We start from the raw sequence: 24,886 nt of genomic DNA on the forward strand, positions 1-24,886 counted from the left end.
GACATTCTTTAGATGTGCCTCCCACCTGTATTTGCTACTTAGTATTCCCATAAGGTGGTAGAATCAGTCATTACTTGCCTGTCATTAAGATCCAGTCATATCCATAAATGAACTTTTTATTTACTGTGTTGTTGTTGTTATTCCAACAGGAAATATAATAAATGTCTCAGTAAATGACATTTTATTGTTTGTTTAGAAATCAGATGAACTTGTAAACAATTTCTAATTTTAATAAGTAGGCATCCATGAGACGGCAATAACATTATAAAATATAAAACAAAGTTAAGCAGCACAAGAAGCTCAATCTCCGTTTTCTTTTGTATTTGCCAGTAATTACACCCATATATTTTCTATTCTGAACCATGTAAATATGTCTCTAGGGGTAGCTGATGCATTTGATAAGAGCTTTATTGTTTTGTGCTACAACAAGCAACTTAACTGTTTTGATGGTTATTTATAACTCCTAATGGACTTGCCCTTCACAAAATAGGATTGTAAAATTGTCTTCCCATGGGCTATGATTCATAGAACTGGCTTTCTTTATCTTTACGACATTATCCGCTTCTAGGCGAGAAATAACATGAAATTGTAAAGCGCCATATACTTCCATAATCTTATCTCCGCTAGACTATCTTATACAGAGGGGGTGGGGCTTAACAGAATATTAATAATAATAACAATTAATTGTACAGAAGGTAAACCTGATGCATTGCTTGATGTCACATTTTCCCTGTTAACTAATATATGTTTTAAATTAAAAAAATATCAGTAGTGCTTTATTTTGAAAACATTCTTGTATTGAACTTTTGAAACAGTTACAGGGTGTTTAATATTGTTGTTTTTTTCCGACTAAGACAACAGTGTTTGTTTAATGCTTCCTGTTTGCTGTAGTCTCCGTTGAAAGCCTATGTGACAGGGTAACAACCCAGGAGCACACATAGGAGAACTGGTGTGAAAGATCACCAGGTATTATTTTTTTTTTTCCTTTACAAATATTTTTTATTGAATGATCGGGAAACAATGTTCCAAATGTTCCAAATCAATAATCATATATTACGTGAACTAAAGGCATGGGAAAAAGAAAGGTAATATAGAAAACAGGAAAAAAAAGGAATAGTCAGGACAAAAGGGACACCAGTATATGGTGAAATGACCCATGCCCCATCATCGATAATATCACAGAAAGGAAAGACTCAAAGGAAGACAAGAAGATGCGAAAAGAAAAAAGTCTGACTTGTGTCTTTTCTTTCATTACATAAAGTAATTTCCGTCCTCTCCATTTGAAATATGAACATTAATTTGTTCAAAAAAAGTTTAAGGTTCGGTGGCTTAGGATATATCCTTTTTGAAGGATTGCCTTTCCAGCACCAGGTATTCTTTTAATGAAACCTATAAATTTAAAACATTGAAAATGACTTAATAATATTTAAAAAAAAACACATTAAAGCTTATGTAATACAGCTCAACAGTAAATCAACATCTTGCTTTTTCATTAGCTCTTATTTGATCCCTAATATATAAAGCTGGTTTAAAGAGGGTGAAACTAAAGATGAGCTCCAGCATTACATTTTTTTTCTTCTACTAGAGTAGAAATCCTCTCCAGTTATAAAATAGAATAAACCATTTTTCCTGGGCACTTCACGTTTCACACATGAAGTGTCATCAAGCTCTCTCTTACCAATCTATGATGTCCATGGCCCTCACATTACAGATGTTTGCTTTTCTTTCTAGTCTTAGAATCATATGGAGGTGTCACATATGGAGCCTGCAGACAGTGACACCCACTCCTTCTGCTTTAAACTTGTACGTTAATTAATAGGAATCTACTTTCCTACTTTGTTCTGTTGTAAAGATTAGTGATACAATCTCATATGTTTATAATGTATAATATATATATATATATATATATATATATATATATATATATAGTTGTTATATGTATACAAAATGTTGATTATTCATATTTTGCAAAATAAAAAAAGCCAAAATATTTCTTTACATTCATTCCACTGATAGCCAGCCTGAAAGCTATGACCTTGTATATACTGGATGCTATGGACCATTAAACCACAACAATTTTGTGGATGCAAGGAAATGCAGATGCCTATTTTCAATAATACTCTATATGGAAAAATTATTTACACAGTTACACAGTAATATTTTTAATAGGTTGCACTGACAAGTTTACATCACTGTGTACCACCTCAATTCATATAATGCCTCTCTCAATGCAGAAAAGTTTCCAGCTGTGGGAGCAGTGGCAGAGCAGAAACAGCTTTCCAGAGAAGAGAACTCCCCTGTCAGTCTCTACAGATCTACCTTCTATTTATAAGTTCCTTTTCTGCTCAAGGACATTCCAAAGAAATTATCTGTGAGTTAGAGGATTGCACGTAACAAAAAGTCTAGATTTCTGCATATTGCTTTATCATTCAACAAACTATGCTAATGAATTGGACTGTGCATGGGGAAGACGTTTGGGTTTGGGTTAGTTGAAAAAAGACCTTTATACTGAAGTTCAGATTTAGGCATTTAAAAGATAAATCCTCAGAAAAGTATGGTAATGGGTATGCATGATGACAGCGCCCAATGCATGATTTGATAATTAAGTATTTTCTTATTGTGTACCAATTTTTATTTACCTGAAAATGTTTTACTTATTTATGTCAAATTATGCCCTCTTAAGCCAAGAGCTGTTTATGTTAGTCATCTGCAGAAAAGAACATCATATATTGTCTAACAGTAACACTGGCAAAAGTGGGATTCTAGCATGACTCATCCTCTGTTTACAAATGTATTATGAAGTTTGCATAAAAAAACAGCCTCCAAAAGTTCATCTAAGATCACATTGTGGGCTTTTTCCCTAATGAGCTTTGTTCATGTCTATAGTTGTTAATGAAGATTTTTCTTTGTAGCCTCAAAGACAACTGTCACCGGAACTTCCAAATGAGGCCTGGGACAGAAAAGGATGATGGGCTGGAGGGCAACACAATGGGTTATCAATCTTGCATTTCTGTTTTATTCAAAGAAAGCACTGTATTGTTTTCTAAAAAAGTGCATGCATATCAGCCAGCTGACACTCAGATCTTCTTTTCTCTGTTGTCACCTTTAACAAGCTATGTTCACTCTAAATAAAGTTCAAAGTTAATGTTTTTCAGTCCTGTCATTTAAGTAATTGTGTCAAACTGTTCTTTTTTTATGTTTTGGCATTGACAGGCTAGAAATGAAACTATATAAAGCTGAACTCCATCCACTTTTTTTTTGTTTTACACTGGGAGATTCTACTGCATTGATATATCTATGGGAAAATTCTACATCATCCATTCATTTATTAAAGGGATTCCACTACACTTGATTAAAAGTATCTTAAGGGAGGGGAATCTCTCCAACATGAACATAAAGAGCAATAAACTGTGTTGAAACCGTTTTTTGTTGTGCTCACAGAATGATTAGTAAGATGAAACCTTCCCAGTGGGGATACTGCTAAGAAAATGAAATGATTATATATATTATTGAATTTAAAAAGTTTAACTTTAAATAGTTTAGATTCTTGCCCATAAATATGCAAATTAAATTTGACTGACGTTTGGCCTATACTTTCCAGTGCCAATTTAGATATCAATCTTTTCTTTGAGAAAGAACAATTGCTTCAGATATACATCGAAATTGTGACTGTTGGCTTCTTGAGCAGTTTCCCTACATCTGTGGTTGCCTTAACTTCTAGTCTCGTAAGACAGCTTATTCTAACCCTCAAATGTCAGTGGTTGAAATCTGCAGTGTTTGTTTTGTGAACAACTGAATTCTCAATGCTTTCAGCTTACCTTGTCTTCTCATGTAGATGAGCTATGTTCCACTGGAGAACCAGCTTCACCAATATTATGTGACACTGACACCATGGACTACATGCTACTGTTACTTGTTCTTGCATACATATTCTAAAGAGCACACTATTGAATGTTAGAAAATATACCTCAAACAAATGAAATCTGGTAAAGCAAGCTTTTAAGGGTTATAACAGGTAGCTCTGTATAATATATAAATATTATCATGTCAGTACATGGAAAACAATGTCCATGTGGCCTAAATTATTTTATTGTGTAATGGATGGTAGTAAGTTTTAAAGGACAAGTTTTTACAGAGAGACTGATGTATAGACTTTCTTTTTAGCCCTCCTGTAAAATTGTAACATTGTTTAGAATATTGGGCATTTTATAAGGCTGTTCATATCACAGAAGATGATGTACTAGGTAAAATGTGTCATTCATTATTCTAAACAAAGAAAACATTTAAAAATATAATTACCCTTGATATGATTTTAATTACTATTAGACCTTGGAGAATTTCAACCAGTGATCCTCCTAATCAGCTGTGATCCTTTCCTTAGACTTGCATATCAGTTGATCTCCTCTTAACCCTAACCCTCTTCCTATGATGTGTTTTGAACCTCAGTAGTTCAAAGAACAGTGGTTCTTTGAGTTATCTAATGAGATTTACTATGTGTGTGTATGCATGACTGCTTGGAGAACATTGTAAAATCCTTCTTTGTCATTATTGGTTGCCTAACTTATGCAAATAACATTATAATGTTCCTAATGGACAATAGGATATGGAAAGTATGTTTAGACCTTAGAAAATTTAGCTAATTATGACATCCAGAGTCACCTCCCAAGGAGATACATTGGCCCAAATCTCATTCTACCTAAAGCAAACTTTATAGTCTTTCTCTCCCATCATCAAAACTAAACTACTCATATTAAGATTAAGTAGCAGAAAGAGACCAAGCTGAAAAACCGAGTGCTTGGTACATGCTATTATTAAGGCTTAAGACAAACCCACAAACCGCTAATTTAAGCTCTACCTATATTCTCTAATATAACCTGTCTAGCAAATAGTTCTCCCTATATTTTTAGTATAGTGGATGTTTGGAAATGGGTTGTGTAATGCCCCATACCTGAGAAAAAATTCATAGATACAATATTTTTGACAGTGCAGGGCAACTTAACACTCAGTAGCACAATGCTGCCATTAAGGTACACTGGAATGGTACATTGGGATACTTTTAACAATTAGTAGAACTGCAGCATACTGCACATTATTAAAAGGCTGTTTGGTAGTGACTTTTGAAAATAATAACAAGCTTGACAGACAGAGAATCATTAGATTCTACCAGAAACCAATTTAAGTGAACCATATTTTCATCTTTATTTAACAGTCATGAAGCAGAAGTAAAATTTTCTAGGTACAGCTTTTTCACAGGGGAGTTAATGAGCCTATTGACTGGTGACTGGTGTAATTTTTATATTTTGTGCCATTGATATGAAGCTTCCCTGTTACATTTTAAAAACAAAATCAGAATAATTATATGTAGTCAAAAACCATGGAAAATTGTTTTTGATGCAGTGGGAAATGATTTGCCATCATCAATGTTTGGGTTCTCTTTGATTTCACTATTATATTCATGATTACCTTACAGTTTAGAAAGCTATGGTACGAATGGAGTGTTGCGCTTTAGTTTATTATATGAGTTGCAGGGCTGAACATGCTGGAAGTATAGAATGTATGCCTTAGGAACTGAAGAAAATAATGGTGACTAACACCATTAACTATACTAGTCATCAATTTATAGACAGTTATTTCAAAAAGCATTTCACAACATTCTTTATAATAACTTTATCATTTTTAAAGAAAAATTAAGGTGTATGGTCTGTCAAGAAGTAGCAATTATGGACAAAGAGTTGAAAGGGTTTGAAAACACTGTCTGCCCGCTCTTCTATAAGTAGCCACTGTTAGCATCTTTTGATCTTAAAGTGGAGTTTTACTCATACCTTCCACTAATAATATAAAATAAGTACAACACCTGTAAATCAATCAAATCTCTACTGACATTTTCTATTCAACAGTCATACCATTAGATCAATACACCTTCAAAGGTCAGTCTATGGATAAGTAATCAGAATAAAGGTTTGATCATGTTAAGCTCACTTTTTATTTGCTTTTATTATTTCAGTTACCTCCAGAAGTCTCCCAAACCTTCCTGTCACAGCACAATGTCAGTCAAGCTTGACAGGCATGGACCCCAAATTTCTAGGTAGTGTCAGAGCTTTGCACTAAACTTGTATCACATATTTCTTTTGGTTCATTACTATGAAGGGAAGAATTGGCAGGCAAGCTTCAGGCAGGATGGTTTGGAAAGCTGTTATGAGTACTTCTAGCAGTGATTTCCCCTCCAGTAACAGAATTTATTAGCAAACTTTGAATGAGACCCCATGATTGGAGGGTGATCAATATTTTGCCATTTTTTACACTTTTATAAAACTTTGGTAGCAGAAAGGGGACCAATAATACACCCCTATTGTGAGTCTGAGTCTATTTACACGTTTAAGCATGTGGCAACCAAAAGTGAAGTTTTTACTTGAGTTTAGTGCAGAAGGAGCAGGAACAAACCGATTAGGACCTGGAAGACCTTTCCAGAGTCCGGCAGCTCAGGAAAAGTCTTGAAACCGTGCGTGTGATGAAGTTATGAGTGAGGAAGTTATTAGAAGGTCATTGGAGAAGCGAAGAGAGTGGCTAGGGGTGTATTTTTCTATCAGGTCAGAAAGGTAAGTGGGACCAGAACTGTGGAGGGACTTGAAGGCACAGCACAGGAGCTTGAATTTAAATCTAAGGTGAAATGGAAGCCAGTGAAGAGAACTGCAAAGAGATGCAGCAGAAGAGGAGTGGTGGGAAAGATGCATAAGTTTGCCTGCAGCATTGATAATAGATTGCAGAGGAGATAGTCAGGAATTACTTACTTTTAGGATATGCAGTGTCCCTTCCTGTTCTCATGCCCTATATAGCTATATGGGATGCTGTGGCTGTAGTTATGCCCATTTTCAAAAACTAGTGGTTTACCTAATATATTGAGATTCACTTTTTCAAGTATAGTGACACCTCACTGGGTAGACAGCTAACTGTCAAATGTAGTGCTGTGTGCAACCAATGGTATTCCTCAACAGCAGGACATGCATGGTTACTACATTAAACAAGTTAAAACTAGGTAAAATTAAAGTTAAACAAAAGGTTGTGTTGCACAGAGGCATCTCTGTAATAGTCAGTAGTGACATCAGAAGCACTTACTATCACCCCTATGGTAGACCACGGGGTTTCTCTTTTTGGGACCATTGAATCAGGGGTGGAATTTGGTTTATCAATTAAGGTTATAAAAGATGGTGTGTATTATTCTTTCACAGAAAATTTGTCACAATTATAAAATGTGTTTACTAAATACATTCTTGTATAAGTCTATTTTTGACTAGTTCTCCTAAAATGATGTTAGAAGGATTACAATACAAGCATTAGAATAAACAGTTTGTACCCAGCCAGCCTAGTATTTCAGCAAGAGATTTTGTCATAATTCACTCCTAGGCAAAGCATAATGTATATATAAGCAATATCTATCACTTAACTTTTACATCAGAACAAGGTATAGGTGTATGTAAAATATAGTTTTTCTTGTTTCTATTATCAAAAAACGTTTTCTTTCTAAGAGCAGACCATTATATTTTTTACAGATATTACTATTCTATATAGAGGGATATTAATCTGTAGTCATGAGTGATGTTCTAACCTCAACCTCGCTCATTAAAACCTACCTTGGGGATTCAGGAAAAACTTTCAAACCTGAGTTAAACAGCTGGAATTCAGTAGTTTCTTACAGAATCACTACTGAGTTGTGAAAAAGTTAATGAGCAGAAATAAACTATTTAGTGAGAAAAACAAGGCAAATCCGGCAATTGTAACTTTTCTGCTAATTATACTTTGTGTATGCAAATAAAATGGGGTTGATTTAGAAGTAAGGATGTTCAGCTAAGCGAAAAAGGAAAAGTTGCATACCCTTCAATTAACCAATCCTGTTTTTTTCACCCTATTTACTACTATTTACTTTTTAAAGTCTCATCTCCTTTGGTAAATCAATGCTCATGTTTCAGTCTGCAGAGAATTATACAATCCATACATCATGTAAAATTTAATTATGTCAATCTTTGTAGAGCAAAAAATGTTCAAAAACTGGTAGATTGACTTTTCTGATCCCAGTGATTGAACTGTCCTGTTTGGCGTATCATTTTGGAGTGTATGAAATGTTGACATTACAGGAATATTTTTGATACATTATTTTTTTAATACCCACATATTTAAATAGATTTTCCAGAATACAATAAACATTACCTGTGTCTTGAAGTAATCCTGGAGCAGGAGTAGTACTTTAGCTTTCACGTCAGACCTCCTTATCAAAATGTTTGTTATCTGGCTGTCTTCTGTCTTCAATACTCTCTGTATTAATAAACTGGGACAAGCATGAAATAACAGAAATTAAAGTATCAACCTCTGATCGGTAAAATTATTTTGGGATGCATAACATTTTTGAAAATACAAAAGCTCTTGTATTAACGCACATTTAGGTAACTGGTATTTTTAAAGGAAAGGTTCAGCTTTTCTTATTGACAGCTGTTCAAGTACACTCTCAGGCATAGAATGTATTACCGTACTTTAAATCAGCCAAATTTGCCAAGTAACTTTGCTCTAAGAAAGAAACATGAAGGTGAAACCATTGTACAAATCAGTAGGCTAGACCTGTTTATTTTTTTAAGCATACCTAAACTCAGAATTTTTTTACTTTACATAAAAGGGTAGACAACCCTTTTTATTTAAAGTAAAAATTCTGGTTGTTTGTGTTTTTTTAAGTGCAACACCCTAAAAAAAAAAAAAAGAAAAGGTGCAGCACTGCCCTCATAATTCTCAATCACCTAAGCAATCAAGAATGAATGGGAGCATAGAGCCTCCCAGGATACCTACATCACGCAACCCAGGAGGCTCTTGGCTGCTCCTTCTGCGCATGCCCGAGCATCAATACAGAAAATTTGCACGCCTGCGCAGTGAGATCGGCAAGTTGTTTCCCAATCTACGTAACGTAGGAAAAGAATGCGGAAGAAGAGAGAAGAACGACGCAGGACCCGATGGAAGAAACCCCCTGACGGACAGACTGACCTGCGAGTTTGAAGGTAAGTGATATTTTATTGTTTTGGGTTTACTTCTGCTTTAAGTCTTTATTCCTGTTGGAGATTTTCTATTACTCTTCAGTTTTAATAAAAACCAAAAAAAAGTTTTTAGCTGGCATTCACTTTAATTCTACAATGGCATAATAATCACTAAATTGGAATTTGAAAATGTCCTTTTCAGCCAGTACGTTTTTTTTATTATTATTATTATTATTATTATGTCAATGGTCAAAGAATTACAACTAGTATTTCTTCTACTTCACTCCACAGAAAGCCAGTTCTAAATAAAAGCAGATACAATAGCTGTTGGTATCTGATGACTAGCTTCCACTATTTATGGAATTAATGCAGAGTTTGTCCTTTCTGGTCATTCCAAGGTGATGTGTAGTTTTGTTTTGTTAAGAATAGTGTTGTTCTGTACTGTACCAAGGTAATGTTCTTTTATACAATCATCAGTTATCCTAGTTTAATTTGCCTAAGCTGTTCAAGTGATTTATCAATTGTTAATGTATATTTCTTAGTGTTAATTAGATTGAGATGCTTTAAGATAAAATTGTCTACTATGTTATAGCTGTTACAGTTGTGCTTGGCATTCTTCCTCTTTGTCCTTAAAACCCTGGCCTTCCCCCCCCCCCCCCCCCACCCCTATTGAAAAATTTGAGAACTTGAGGATAGCTGAGGATAGCTATATATTTATATACTTGCTTTATTACAATGACACTTTTTTCCCTAACAGCAATTTTTGCTTAGATTCAATATGTTTAAGAATGCTAATTGACATCTGACTAACATTTTGGTAAGGATCTTGAATCAATTTGCTGTTTCAATGGTCACACACATCAAAAAATATTTTATTAGAATGCATTTATGAATATAAAGTAACTAGGACTTTACAATATGAATATTCCATATTCATAATATCAACCAGTACATCTGCAATGATCACCAATGTAAATTTATACAATGACATACGGATGTGCATCAGCTTTGAACTTGTGTTTGCTTCAACCACGTGAACTGACAGGCAAATATAAAACTGTTATCTTCAAACATCATCTTCAAAGGATACAGCAGAGCCATTAAAATAATGCTATATCCTGCTGATTGAATATTGAGACAAAGAAAACAGAATGTGATATGTCAAACCGCTAATGTGAATTATGAATTATATACTGTTACAGTGAAAATGACCCATCTCTGACAGGATGGCAGTGGCAGCCAGTGTCAGGCTGACAGGGAGCTTTAGATGAGCTGCAGAAGCTGCTATTTTAGGCTAGTATACGTTTAGCTGAGGTCATGGACATTCAGTTGATGTTTCTTTTCAGTGGGGTTCGTTGGCTAATTGTGTTTATAAAACAATGTCGGTTTGTAACCAGTATTGACCAATTGCATCACCACATTGCTAAACTATTTAGCTTGATTTAAGTACTTATTCAGTAAATGACCCGTCACAACAACAACACTGACCAAGAAAGTCAGACATCATGTTATGCATTTGATCTGGGTCTAAACATATTAAAGCAAGAAAGTAATCAGGGCCATTAGACAACTAGCATTTGCTAAATCAGAATCTCCATGTTTTTTTTTTAATAAATGGTCCCTTTAATCCCCTGTTGAGCAAATTTAAGCATGAACATAAAAATCAATTAAAATTTAACTTCAGTTATTCACAATCTACAAGGACTTCAGGATTTATGACTGATATGGAGAAAACAAATTTTCTTTTCTGGTAACCAGACCTTGCTGTCTACAGGTATTTTACCAGTAAATTTAAGCTGACTGATAATCTGTGCTCTCTTTCACTCTTTCTGCTTTGCGGGCGTTGAGGAACCCATTGGAGCACACATTGTTAATCTGTATAAGTACGGTAAAATCTCATGTGAGTTTATTTAGTAATTCGGACAAGCATATGTCCTGTCTGTTTTGCTGTACAAAACTATTCTGTGTTTTTTTTCCTGCCTTGCTGAAAATACCATTGGACAAACCCACTTGGTTATTTCCTGTGTGTCCTTGTCTTGTTCATGGTTTACCACTTCTAATACCAGGTAAATCTGACGTTTATGAATCTTAGGACATGGTGCTCAGATGCAGGCAGCTCCTTGAAAAGACAGACATTTATTGTTGAATAAAATGGAGGATTAGCAAATGCTGATCTGACTGTAGCTTTCTGGGACTAAGAACAGCAGAAAGTAAACCCGTCTCTATAGCAACAGATACAGGCCCTGTTAAAAAGGCAGATGGTGGGCAATGGCCGACTTCCATACATCCACAGCTGGCACATGGTGCTTTACAGAAATGTCCCTGCAGGATGATCATGAAGCCTACCTTGATATCTTTGACAAAGGTATTGAACATGAGAAGCTATGAAGAGATCAATAGATTAATGTGCAAACCCAATTGTGGAGCCCAAAAAGGCCTAATTTAACATTTACCTCAGAATGCCAAGTAGTATCCTAAACTCAAGGCAGTAATCCAACCAGGCTCTGGATTACCATCGAAGTGCAGTTCTCATGTTCATGGGAATATGACGGTGAAATGAACAGTTGACGATTTATGTTTTGTTCCACCTTACAAGCAATGGTTTTAACCAGAGTTGCTCAATTTCTGGAGCTATTAGTTTGTGACCATTACATTAGAGCCCTGCTTGTTAAGATATAGTAGCACTCTAGTCATACAAAACCCAAGAGTGTGGATAAACTGGTATTCCTTGAGGAGCAACATACTGCTACTAAAGGTTATAATGGGAATCTATCCTCCAAGATGTTATCCTTGGAAACAAGAACATATGAACCTCCGGTAAAACTGCGCCTTATTGTCATGGCACCTATAGCTTTAATATAGCCTAACATATAGCTTTAAAAACAAAACAAGAGGCCACAACTCACAAAAAAGTAATCAAATGTATTGTTTTGGTATCCAATTAAGTAATTTTTCTACAAATTCTGTCATTCAAGAAATGTTATCTCTGATGTGTGCTCCACAAGTCTGATTTTAGTAGAATAGTTACTCTGGACTACACTTTTTTTACATTCTTATTTGTTTAGGTTTAAAAAGGTAAATCAACAAAGGAATGAATTTCAAACAATATAATATAATAATACTTTGTGCATGTAATTTATTAGACATTGTAACCTAGCCAGCACAGAGAGTCCAAAAACTAGTCAAGTCCAAAAAAAAACACTTTATAATTGGGGACTGGACCACAGGACTAAAAGGCTTATTGGCCTAAATGTTTTTGTGCTTGCTCAACATCTTCCTAAACCATGGATGTGACTGCTGCTATCCTATTATCGGTGGTAAAACTGAAGGATGGCCCCCTATACAACTCCAGTCTTTGCTTACTAGCATTTTTTAGTGTATTTTCCACTCACAACCATCACAAAAATCAGCTGACACTGGAACAAATATGTTTGAACATTATTTCCTTTTTGACCGGTGGCAGGAGGCACAATTGTTTTAGAAGTCCAGTGGCTGTTTACAACCTCTTCTGCATCAAAATACCTAAATATGAACTGCATGCAAACATGTAAAAAACCTTGCACAGGCATTTTTAGGTGTTTTTTTTTTTAACTAGGTCCTCTAAAATATTCCTTCCCAACATTCCAGGATCTTTTATAGACAGTAGAGGGGGGCACCCATGCTCCTTGCCCCATTCCCTATCCATGTCGTGCCTATTGAAGGTGTCTGGTTTCAAAATTGGAGGCAGGGCAAACTGATTGATTTGCCATGTCAAAAAAGGTTTTAGGCATAAAAAAACACCTAAAAACTTTTTAAATTTGAAAATGTCTGACACATCCTCTGCACACCTAGCTATGCACACCAGGTGCTGCAGTTTTTTACAGCAAGTCTGAACATAGCCTAAAGGTATTACAATATGATCCAAGCACCGTGTTTGTAGACTCATTACTTATATTTTGGTCAGCTCCCAATCAGTGGAGCATTTGCTGTATGTTGTCCAACACTCCAGAATGTGATGCCAATTTTTCAAAGCTCAGTTCCTGCCATACCCTATGTTTTGGTTTACGATTCCTAATATGTACAGCAATGTTGCTAAATTGTAAAAAACTAGACAATATGATCACTTTGGGCAGTCTATAATTGTTATCATGGCAATGATTCAGTCAAAGTGTAAACTGTCTTTCACTGTTTAGAATAAAGAAAATCAAATTTCGGGTTGGCAGACCTAGAATGTGGGGTAATACCAATACAGTAACACCCATTTTCTGAAGTTTGCTGGTTTATAATACATTATTGTAATATTGAGGGATGGCTTTAGGAAATAAGAAACCTCAAATAACATCTTTAGATTTATGCTCAGTTGCAACCACTTGTGATTTCTTTATTGAAAGGTGATCCAAAGATACAACAAATGTTTTATATTGAAAAAAGATAGAAATACAGAATAGTGAGTCCTTGTTACAAAGCTTGCTTAGCTACAGAATAAAACAAAAAGGTAATTGGGGTTTTTCAACTAATCCCTACTTACATCAAAGGTGAATTCGAGTTCAGACGGCTTTGTCGTGTGTTTTTTTTTTTGTTTTTGTTTTTGGCACTGTGTTACTGGCGGTGCAGCTAATGCAAATAAGTACTGTTTATTGCTCTAGTGCATTGCTGATCTTGTAACCCTGTCTGAAATAAATGAACTAATCAGTAAATGACAGAGCTTGATTAATATACTGTACACTCATGCTTATTATTTGCTTGTGCCTTTGAGTAATTCACAAAGCTCTGGCTGAGATGCTTATAAAGTATGGAAAATTTTGCATAAGTTTCTTTTCGACTTTCCATGTCTTCATTACTATATTGCTAAAATATTTTTTTTTCTCCTTATGAAAGCTAAGCAGTTTTATGACATACAATCACCACATACAGTGCGAATAGGTTGTAATCAAGGCCAACCAATTAGCAGTAGGCATTGGCAAGTCTGGTGCCAACTGAAGAGTGAAAACAAACATTTGATGAGTTAATGCTTATTTGCTTTTTTCGCTTGTTAATTGATAAAAGCATGAATTGCTATGTATACTATTTTTAACTCCTAATATAGAGGTATTTTGAAATGTTAGAATTTCGTGGTTCATACACTTAAAATGTTTAATCCTAAAGGACAATTATCTAGATATGACATTTCAGCTGTTTTGTTCCAATATTTCCTATGCAAACTGTCTTATCTCCTTAAAGCCTAAAAAACAGACAGGCTTTTTATTGCAAAAGGGACAGGCAATATATATTTATTCTGCAATAAAACAAACCTACCTGCCCGTTTGCAGTTTTTTAAAAACACTTACCTGTCCTCATTACATCACAGGCACTGCTATCTTCTTGTTTTCTTCCTGGTGTCCAAAATTTTGCCATCTTGATAGGCTGGGCTGGGATGAAGTAAGCCCTCTGAGATGCCAGGATACCCACTATACATTCATATGTTCATTATGCATAGCTCAGCATTCATTTAAAGAAGATATTGAATAAGCAGGTAAGCATGCTTTAGTGCAGGAGGGATACCACCTGGCTGTTTCTGTAATAAAGACGTGCCTGCTCTGAAGAATTATAGTTCCACTTTAAAGGGCAAATTCAGCCAAAATCATATGTTAGCTATGTGTGACATCCATTGGGTTGATGCAAAGATTTGTAACAATAGATAGATAATATTGATAATGATAATTATTAATTATCCCTTTGTTTTCCTGTACTGCTTACTTTATTACCTCACAAAGTCATCGTCTTGCAATGCACATATGAAGCTGCAGCAAGTCAAACAGAACCTTCTGTATTGCTTGGCTGATGAACATCTATGCAAAGTTTATACTGACAGCTAAGCCAGAAAATTGTGATAGAGAATGCAATGTGAAACCAGATGAATGCAGCAATTCATTTGGTTTCACATTGCATTCTCTGGAAAAGTAAAACAGTTAGAAAAAACAATAGGGAGAAACAAGACTACTTACCCTACTATAGTACTGACAACCATGCAGATTACACCAAAGTGAAAGTTTTGTCCAAAGGATTTCTCTCCTGCATAGCTTATTGTGGTCTTTTTATTTATCTATCATGTAGTAAAAATTTTAGGCCTTTTTCTCTATTATAGGCTTGTTCCAGATTAAATGTTAGGCAAAACCTTCTTGTTTCCATATGAAAATGTTTTATATCTAATGAGAAGGAAAAACGTCCTCAATTTTTTCAATAAAATTCAAGTTTGGCCTGTGACTTGGTCTACGTTTTTATTTTAAGTGTATTGGAGTTTGACACCCCTGGTCTAGATAAATTAGGGCAAAGCCACCATATATGACCCATAGTACCTTTTACATTACATCCTCTAAAACAATTTGGTGACAAAGAGGGGATTGCATGGGCTATTCTAGCAGGAGTGAGATACCATCTCATAAGGACCTTATAGGAATTTTCTAAGGTGATCATGTTCCTTTAAATTTTGGAAATAGCTTGCTATAAATTTGTGGTATCGTGTTCTGAAAAAACAATAAAAAGTTCCTTTTCCTATGCCAACAGATAGGGTAGAGGTTTATAGAACCATGTGCTAACAATGGAACTATAAAGAAAAGAGATTGCTCCCATCGTAGTAGGCTTCTCTCTGCATATGCCTTCAAATATACTCATGGTTAAAGGGAGTTGAGATCTAATAAACCAGGGGTCGCCAACCGGTGGTCCGCAAGAAGATTTTGGTGGTCTGGGGCTCTGGCCGGTGCACCCCAGAGTGGGGTCAGGAGAGGGACCCCACCGGGGGGATGCACCCGTCGGAGCCGCGGACTGCGTCCCCCTTGCAAATCCCTGGCTCAGGGAAGTGGGCGGGTTGTGTCGTGAAAGATCTCCGATGGCAGAGTAGGTGGGTTTATGGCGTTCACTATGGGGGAGGTTCCTCCCCTTTGATTGACAACCGCATGCGCGGTCAGGAGCCGGTGAATTTAGTGGTCTTTTATAAACAAACTATAAAGAAAATAACATATTTGTAAATATTGACAAAATTATTGGTGAGGAATATCGTATTTTTTTTTTAAATAAGCAAATTAATGTATCCCTAAACCAGAAACCAGAGAACCAACTCTAGTAAGGTCCTACATATAAAGTCAGGTTTTATCTGGATTTGTCTAAAAGCGGTACATTGTTCATCAACATTTATTTTACAGTATAATAATAGTTTGAATATAAAAAAAGTTGGAAACACAAAATCATGTCAAAATAATATATTAAATATTTTTTAAAAATATATATTATTTTTAATGTTTTAAAAAAGACGCTGAAGGAAGAAGAAAAAAGACACAAAGAAAGAGCGAAAGACGACGCGGGACACCGGCGGATCAGGTAAGACTCGATTTACTATTTTTTCCCATAGGTTTACCTACCCCGTGTGACTCTATTACCCCGTGTGACTCTGTTACCGCTTTTAGCATCTTTTTTCTACGAGTCACACTTGGGGTTACCGCCCAGGAGGTTAACCGACGATGTCCACTAATAAGTTTTCCGTGGTTCTTAACTGTCCCAGACTTGTAACAAATGCATCAGAAATGGGCTCATATTCTTAGACCTAAAGGACGGGGGTCCCAAAATTAAACTGGCCATAGAACTGAGATGGGCAAGGATCATTTCGATCAGAGACCATAATGGACAGTCTTTATTATGGATAGAGATGGGAGGGGCTATTGGGATACTTTATAGTAAGAATATAAATGAGGCACTCCAGTGACCCCCAGGTACTTTAGGGCAAAAAGTCCATGCTTACTAATACAAGGAAGCACAGATTTCCAAAAAAAAACACAATACTTTATTCTGAATAGTTTGGCAAACCTTATAAGGAAAAAGTATTGGAAGGACCCAATTAGGTACAGAATTTTGGGCAAGAAAGTCATCTTGATAGTGTGTATGCGTCCAAACCAAGGGATATAAGGCATACTCAAAGACTTCAAAAGACCACACAGAGATCTAATTAAGGGTACATAAAAAGCTTCATACAACTTCTCATGATCAGCGACAATCTGGATGCCTAGATAAGGTAACACTTTGACCCATTTGTATGTATAATTAGTTTGAAGGACCTCCAAATCTGCCAAAGATAAGAACACATTCAGTGCTAAAGATTTTGAAGGGTTGACTTTAAGCCCTAAAATAGTTTCAAAACAAGTGAAAATCTTTAATTTTTGATGGTAAAGAAACATGAGGAGAAGTAACATATAACAAAATGCCCCGAAATAATGAAATTTTATGGGTGTATTGTGTAGTTTGATGTTTTGGGAGCCCTTACCATAAAGATGCCCTTACCATAAAGATTGAATTGTGGATCCCAGGATGGCTGCCATTGTCTCCGTAGGCTTAGAAACTTACAGGGAGTTTAAATGAGCCTCTGTTTCTCTGCATTCTACTTGGAAAGTCTTCAAAGCTGTTATTAGGGTGAATTATGTTTCAGCTATTAAGGTGGAGAGAGATCTCCACTAATCTGACGGAGCAGATTCCCCAGAAATCTACTGAGACAAATCATAAAGAAGGCTTTTCACCCATGCTCAAATTTCACATAATAATGGAGGCTATAGGGTAATTGTATCCTTGGATCTAGAAAAAGGTTTTTGATTCTGTAGTTAGGACATACTTGAGGGTGATGTTTTAAAGGATATGATTTGTCTGTCGTTTTGAAATTATTTGATTAATTTATACCAAGCTGACAAGCAGCTTTATGGTTGGGTGTTCAGCAATCTGTGATAACCCCCCTGAGAAGCTCCAGGTTGGCAAACTGGTAGTAAGAAATCTTTACACCACAATCTTACTTTTTGCTGGTGATTTTAAACTTAAAAAATGAAAGATTTTTATTCATTAAACATCTGTATACAGGATACAACTTTTGAAGACACACATTACATAGGTACAACCCACTGTTGTAATTTTCAAGAAATGTTCTTTGAGAAATGCCTTTCAACTAGAACTGTCAACTGGCTGTGGAACATGTATACAAACGTCACTGCAAATAGGCAGCCAGAGATCACTAAGGGAAAACAGTTTTTGATGGTACCACTGCTTTAACAAACTAAATAGAGTCCAATGCTGAAGTCAATGCATTTTCCTTCTAAACAAGACCCTACCCGTGTCAGTCACTGGGTTATGACAAAGTGGTAAAAAGCCAAGCATAATAAATAATCCTAAATATATTCTGTGCAGCTTTAAAATTTTAGCATTTCACAGAGTTTCATTTGGTATAGAAAGGCATAAAACATAAACTAACATCCAGCTAGCACACATGGAAAGCGAGCTTACTCAGGCCAGTACTTTGTTCCTTTATTAAATGAAGTTCTTTGGAATGAAATGGCCTTGGCGTTAAGCATATGTGTTTTTTCCAGAGTGTATTAAGCAACTGAAGTGTTCACTTGCTGGTAATTATATCCTTTAGTAGACATATCATTTTCTGGTTTAGTTTACCTTGCAACATTGCTTCCCTGGAATTTTCCCTGCTGTTTTATGTACTGACAAGATTCAGTCTTGTAGAATACATAATCAGTGAACCTGACCTGCCACAGCTATTTTAGCTTTCTGGAAACCTTTGTTTGATCTTGTCCTCTAATCTTCTACTGAAATGCTGGAACAATCATCTTTTTTTATGCCGATAATAATATCCTCTGTGTATTATAGCTTTAGGACAGCCAACTCTATTTTCTATTAATATACCATATTTTTAGTGTACATGTTGCCCTATACTAAAAATAAATTACCTATAAAACAAGTTAAAATTAGCAGTGTGGGATACTAAAATTGATGACTCTTGTATATTTCTATGTAAATTTGAACTGCACTGAATTGAGCTATAACCCAAACAATCATGAATGATAAATAGTATGATCCCATGCAGACAAGAGAAATCAGCATGCATGGGTTTAGGTAGAAGAAAAAAAATCTGCAATGCACAAATTCTGCATCAACATGATTCTATTTACTAGAGTTTAGTCATGTCCTTTCTGTAACTCCTTGCAACTGGGTTTAGGTGGGTTTTAAGTACTCAAGGAATTTTGAGGGTTAAAGCCCCACTGCAGATCAAACTTTTGCTTGGTGTTTGAAAATATAAGTCATATAATCCTTGTTAGTTTTGCCTTTTTATTGAGGACAGTGTTTTTATTGGTGGGGATTTTCTCCCTCATTTCCTTTTTGGACAGGAAGAGTTGGAAACATAGACTGCAACATAACATGTTCCATTCAATAACATAGAAACTGTTAGAACCTATGTTTGGTTACTATTATGATGAGTGACTTCTTGTCCCGATGACAACTACTCTTTTTTTTTTATTCTTTTCTCCTGTCTTGCAGTTACTGTTGGTCAGGGGGACAAGATGTAAGGTCAAATTCCCCCAACAGGGTTGCAGATAGCTATACGAAATTGAAAGAAGTATGTCTATTGTGGAATAGAACTGGAACCCCAAAAGTTCAGAATTTTAGAAGTATAACTTGCCATGGTATGTAGGTGGAGTTATTATTATTATTATTGCATTACCTACCTCCCAACTATCCTTGCTTATCTCCCTTTCAGAACCCTCTGTCCCTATTTCCTCTGTTGTTCCTTTTTTGGGTAGGTTTTTACACATTGGGCCAAAACAGCAACCTATATATTTCTCTAAATACAGGCTTCCTTGAAAGGGCAATTAATATCATTATGATATGCTCCGCAAGAGCTTTGTAATTGTATTATTTACGTGGGAAGGAAAAGTTAGAATTTTTAAGTCTGATTTTAGGCTGTATTCCAGTCTAAAGGATGGTGCAGTTCATTTTTTAAAAGATCCTTTGAATTTGATTATACACATGAGGGATATTGACCACATGAATATTTACATAAAATTCGGATTGATGATTGCATCTCTTTATTATATAATTAATTTATATTTTCAGCTTCTAGTCCTGTACTCACACATCTAAATTCCTGATGAGAGAAATCAACCTAAAGTGTGATATCATAGGCAATAGAGTCAACCTGCTAGAATTTTATTTAGACATAAATTTCACTTCAAAAAGGAATGAGAGCTAGCAGTGTGATGAGAGTACATGCAATGGTTAAGTATGCATGGTCTACTTGCAAATTATTTAGAACTTACTTCTGAGTTTGCTCTGCTCCAGCAATGACAGCTCCATGCCCCTCTTTCTTCCTTACCATTCCACAGTCATTTGTGCTTGTTCAGTCATAGGGAAGCTAGTCAAGAGAAAAATCCTAAATATGCACGTTGAAGTTTCATCACTGAGATGTTTTGTTCCACCCCGGTATTTTTCAGCCTATATTTGTTGAATTATTGTTGTTTGATAACTATTTTCATCACAATGTGGTAGATCTAATAAATGTGTTTGGAACATTTTTCCTTGGTGCTTGTGATGGGAATTCACAAAGAAAATCCAATCATAAAAAAAAAGGATTAGGAACATGATTGGGTTGCACAAGTATGCATGAATATGTAAGAATGAAATAAGGCCAATAAAAATAATAACGATTGCATGTCTAACCAGCCTGTAATATCTGTGGCCAACCTATAAAAACACACCTTTACTTGTTTCAATAAATCATTTTAATGCACCAATTAAATGACCATCATTCTTATCAAAACAATGTAAAGTCATGTATCTCTAACCCTTATTGGACTCCAATAGTGTAGGTTTCCAATATCTCCAAAAAAAATCATAAAACCACTTCTTTCCAATTAAAAACTCACCATTAAACACTTACCAATCAATACAGCAGTCTATTTTCTTTAATGTTACCAATTAATAAAACTGCATTTACCGTAAGAAACAGTAGTGGCCAGTGAGATCCAGAATTGCACACCATTAATTGCAACAGTATCAGATATGAATAACACATAATGTCAATACATATCAACCTAATCCAAAATGTATATAATAACACAGAGAATGCATATGGTCATGTATATATATGTATGTCCTTTTATTTTATTACAACTGTATCTTTTACAAACATAAATAACACACCACATACCGGCCAAGAAACAAACAGCTATACTTTCAATACACCATGCCTGTTTGGATTCTCTTCTACCTTTAAATTCAGGGAGCTTTGATATAATAGGAGTCATCGGAGAGGAACAGCTAGTTACCAAGGAGACTCCCTGATGAATGAGAGAGAGGGACTGGTACCAGAGCTACACATTCTGTATCTCCCTAATTCATAGGAGCTCTCATATTATCCACTGGCTGGTTAGACTGTGTCAGGCATTCACAGAACATGGCTTTCTGCTGACAAACAGGACTATAACCGTATTTGTGCCGATAAGGCTTGTACATGTGATCTGATTGTAGGAAAAGATCAGGGACATAGAAGAAAGCCTTGTTTCAGTGTGAGAAAAGAACAGAGATTGTAGCGATGAGAGATTTCCTTGGATCGAACTTGACTGCGTGAGAACAAATACATTCCAAGGACACGATAGCTTAGCCGAGGCAGGCTAAGGTGGAAAATGAGATTATTGATATTTAAAGTGGATATTGCAATATAATACGGAGCCAAGAGAAGGTGTGATATGCCTCCTTTTCTCTTTACTGCAGTGTATGGGATTTTTGTTTAAGCCACAAATCTCTGGAAAATGTGATTTCCCTATGGATCTCTGGACAGGGTCTCAGTGGGCTAGCCTAACTACTGCATGCTGCTGCCACTTATTTCTTTGTTAAACTCAAAAAAGGATTTCTATTTACATGTAATTTGCATTGAGCTGAGATTTTTTGGAACTTGTTACTTTAGCATTTTTGTTTGACAGTAGAAGCACTGAGGACTTTGATGTGAATAGTCTGATGACGCTCACATTTTTCTAACAGGATACAAAAGTTACTTATCCAACACAAAACTACTGTAAAGCTCTACGGATGAGGGGAATTATTCTTTCCATGGAGCAGATTTATACGCCAGCCTACAAAGGAGATACAAAGATCAGTGACAATAGAAGCAAAGAAGCTTTCAAAAATGCCGAAGTCAGGGCATTGTAGAATAAAGGTAGGCTGACAATTTCCTTACTAACATTTTCAGTTTGGATCTCGAGGGTTTGATTTGAGTGTATGAGCTGTCTGAATTACCAATGACTGAGCTTTCTAGAAATGCAGTGTTAGAATATTCGCATTTAATGTATTGTCTTTTGTACACATCTTTTTTTTTCTATTGAGCTTTGAACTATGTATTATAATGCACAAAAAAAAAGATATTTATAATAACATCGTAATATTTGGTAGTACCTGAATGTAAGCCTGTGTATTGAGTTATAGTTTACACAATGAAAAAGAATAAATTGAATGAGACATTTTTTATGCCCTGAATAGCAATATAGCACATTGGTCCTATTGTGCCTGCACCCATAGATCACAACAATGGCATTAGAGCTAGTCTGTAAACTAGCGGTTCACACCCCTTACACTATCCTTATAGTCTTCTATATAGCTCAGTACTGATTCCATGTACTGTTTTGTCAGTACAAAATTCAGGTCAGAAAGTCAGAAAGCTTAAGGAGAATTAAGCTATGAAATCTCCTACACAAACACTTTCTTAGCTTGCATCTACAAAGTTCTGTTTTCTAGCAGTGCATTCATGTTTAGAAGAAATTTCTGTACCAAGATAAGTCTGAGAGTTACCTGGGAACCCCAGAGCTCCACTGAATTAAAGAGGTCATACAAGCTAATAGAAAACAAGACCCCACTTCTGACCATTTATAGCAATTCTAAAGACAGCAACCCCCATCCCAGTGTACATGTTGAGATCTTATAGAGTTCCATCATAACCTGACAGATCTAAAGTCTTCACTCCTAGTTTATGTAAAAAACAAGCAGAAGATACGAACCTATTTACTATCTACATGGTCTCATAGAACTGTCACCACGATAATGAATAAGTATTGATTATTATCATTTCTTGGATGAATGAGATTCTTGTCAATACTAGTAAACCAAAATGAATGTATTTGTAGATGTTTTTTGATATAGAAAGCTAAATGAAAAATAATGTGCTACTTAGAAACCTCTGTAGCTAAGGACATTTAAAAAGTTTAAAATGCATTTAGGATTTTCTTGAAATACTTGTAATATATTCAGATTCCTTTACCCTTGTTATTTTTCACAGAAACTTCAAAAAAAGGGGGGTGATTTACTAAATCAATGTAAACTGTTTATTTGCCAAGGTGAAGTATTTACAAGGGATAATTTACACAAATTATCACAAGATTATTTTACTTTGCAAAGAAAACCTAATCACATGTCCAATCACCTTCATGTAAAACACAGGATTGTTTCCTTGTACTTGAAGGGATGATTGAAGTCAGCAGAGCTTCTCATTTACTAAACTAAGTGAAATGCCCCTTGTAAGAAGATAATTAGCTTCGTTATGTGCACAGCCTACATTCCTTTTGTAAACCAACTCCAATGTCCTTTTTTCAAGAGATTTACACAATATTCACATATATTTATCCTACTAGCAGTTCACTTTTGAAATCAATTTTTTCATTTAACTGTCTGAATACTGGAAGAGTTAGTATCCACTGATGAAAAAAGTGAATTTGTGAATCAGAAATTGATTAGTTATTTATGTGCATGAAGGTTTTTCCATATCCGGTACATTGTTCAATTCATAAACCATGACCTGCTGGATTCCTGAATTGTGTGATTCTCAATCTTCATAGATTAGGATATGTATGCAAATATTTAGGCAAATCCAAACTTTGCAAACCTCAAATTCTTGCAATGACAATATTACCATAATATATAATAATTATTACCATAATAATAACCAACATAGTAAACGTTTTTTTTTTTTATAATATGCATCGTCATTATCACATACATACAATGACACAAACTAGGGTTCATTTTAACAGATGTGATAGTAACATAGCACCAAAAGAGAAGTGGTCCCTGTCCTTCTGCTGTTATTATAAATGTCCTCTCGATGACAGGTTTCTCAGAGATTGCAGAGCAATCCTAACAGAAGTGGGACAAGGAGAAATGATTACTCATTGCACCAGTTTCAGAGTATCTTTGACAGTTAGACAGTAGATAAGCAGTCACTTCTCTGTAATGTTTCTAAATTCAGAATTCTAATATAAATTACTTCTACGTTTATAATAAAGACCCATCTACAAAACTATCAGTTTAGTTGAGAGGGTTAACACTTAAGTCAGCTACAGTTTAAATAAACCCAAGAACAAAACAATAAATACGTTCTGGTTTACCATAATATGCATGTGATGGCTGCATTAGTTTTCTGCTTTCATATTTTCCCATTCTTTATAAGGTGGTCCTAGGGTGACGACATATAACCTATGGAGCAGTATTGTCACTCTACAGAACACCTGCCTTCTCCTCGTCCCCTTAAAGTCTGGGCTGGGGGTTAGAATTTACATATACTTTGGGATCGATTTTTTTAAATGTTTTCACCCAAGAATCACCCAACTTTTATCCAACACATACACATTAAATTTAATTAGAAAATGTGTAAATCAACTTTTTTTATGATTCTTTTTTAATGATTCTATTTTTTATGATTCTATTTTTTAAATAAATCCAGTATGAAAACTGTATGAATTTGGAGTACAATTTGAGTGAACTTTGGGTAAAAAAAGATAATAATAGATCCCTTAGGATTTGTATAATGTTTACAGCAACTTTGACATGGTCTTCAGGATAGTGTTGGGATTCATAAGTAAAAATCTAACACTAAATTAAGGAGCTGTCATGAACTTATATAACACTGGTCAACAAACATTTTCTTGCCAAACAGACTAAAGTCATTTTAGGTTATGTTTTATGCACAGATTCCAAATACGGTATTGGTTTTGCTAGATTGGCTCTAGTTTTTGAAATAATGACCTTAATAATAATCTCATAGAAAACTAATGAAACAG

General features: G+C 35.3%; 1 protein-coding gene across 3 annotated transcripts in view; it reads left to right on the forward strand.

The window, feature by feature from the left end:
- Nucleotides 1-24,886, forward strand: part of KCNMB2 (potassium calcium-activated channel subfamily M regulatory beta subunit 2) — a 209,381-nt gene that overhangs the window by 78,902 nt on the left and 105,593 nt on the right. The window contains exon 2 of one of the 3 annotated variants that reach the window (XM_072408130.1): nucleotides 21,822-21,996. The exons of 1 other annotated variant lie outside the window; for it this stretch is intronic. The gene's annotated coding sequence lies outside the window, so the exon portion shown is untranslated. Of the gene's footprint in view, nucleotides 1-20,711; nucleotides 21,997-24,886 lie in introns of those variants that run through there. One more of the 3 variants, XM_072408129.1, reaches the window with a different exon arrangement.

This window comes from Pyxicephalus adspersus, chromosome 4 (assembly GCF_032062135.1).
Source record: "Pyxicephalus adspersus chromosome 4, UCB_Pads_2.0, whole genome shotgun sequence".
Lineage (NCBI taxonomy): Eukaryota > Metazoa > Chordata > Amphibia > Anura > Pyxicephalidae > Pyxicephalus > Pyxicephalus adspersus.